Here is a 630-nt window from a genome sequence, read left to right on the forward strand (position 1 = left end):
GTGTTGTGCGCCCAACAGTAGAGCCCAACAACTTTGAATTGAAGCCTGCTTTGATTCATTTGGTGCAGAAGGATCAGTTTGCTGGAACCAGTGCACAGGACCCTTACTTGCACATAGAGAACTTCCTATTGTTGAGTGATACTGTGAAGATAAATAGTGTCACAAGAGATGCAATTCTGTTGAGACTATTCACTCATTCACTGACAGATGATGCAAGGAGATGGCTGCAATCATTGCCACAAGGAAGTATAACAACTTGGGATGATTTGCAAACCAAGTTCTTGCAAAGGTTTTTCTCAGCATCCAAGAGGGCCAAGTTGAAGGATGAGATTACAAGCTTTAAGCAGAAAGAGTCAGAATCCATTTATGAGGCTTGGGAGAGGTTCAAGACTTTGTTGAGGAAATGTCCACAACATGGAATCGAGGCATGGCAACAAGCAGCAATCTTCCTGCAAGGAATGACCACTAACACTAGAACCTTGGTGCATGCCACTGCTGGTGGATCATTGACTACCAAGACCCCTCAAGAAGCTTTGGATATCTTTGAGTCATTAGCATCTCAAGAATTTGATAATGCCCCAGTGGCTGACAGAAGGACAGGAGTCATCAGGTTGGATGGGTATGATGCTC

General features: G+C 44.1%; 1 non-coding gene across 1 annotated transcript; it reads right to left on the reverse strand.

Annotated features, from left to right (window-relative positions):
* Nucleotides 1-314: 314 nt before the first annotated feature.
* Nucleotides 315-421, reverse strand: LOC133314722 (small nucleolar RNA R71). Its single transcript, XR_009751997.1, has one exon. It is a non-coding gene; the product is annotated as a small nucleolar RNA R71 (small nucleolar RNA).
* Nucleotides 422-630: the final 209 nt, after the last annotated feature.

Source organism: Gastrolobium bilobum, unplaced genomic scaffold, assembly GCF_033153095.1.
Source record: "Gastrolobium bilobum isolate Gb01-03AN ecotype WA unplaced genomic scaffold, APGP_CSIRO_Gbil_v1 utg116777, whole genome shotgun sequence".
NCBI lineage: Eukaryota > Viridiplantae > Streptophyta > Magnoliopsida > Fabales > Fabaceae > Gastrolobium > Gastrolobium bilobum.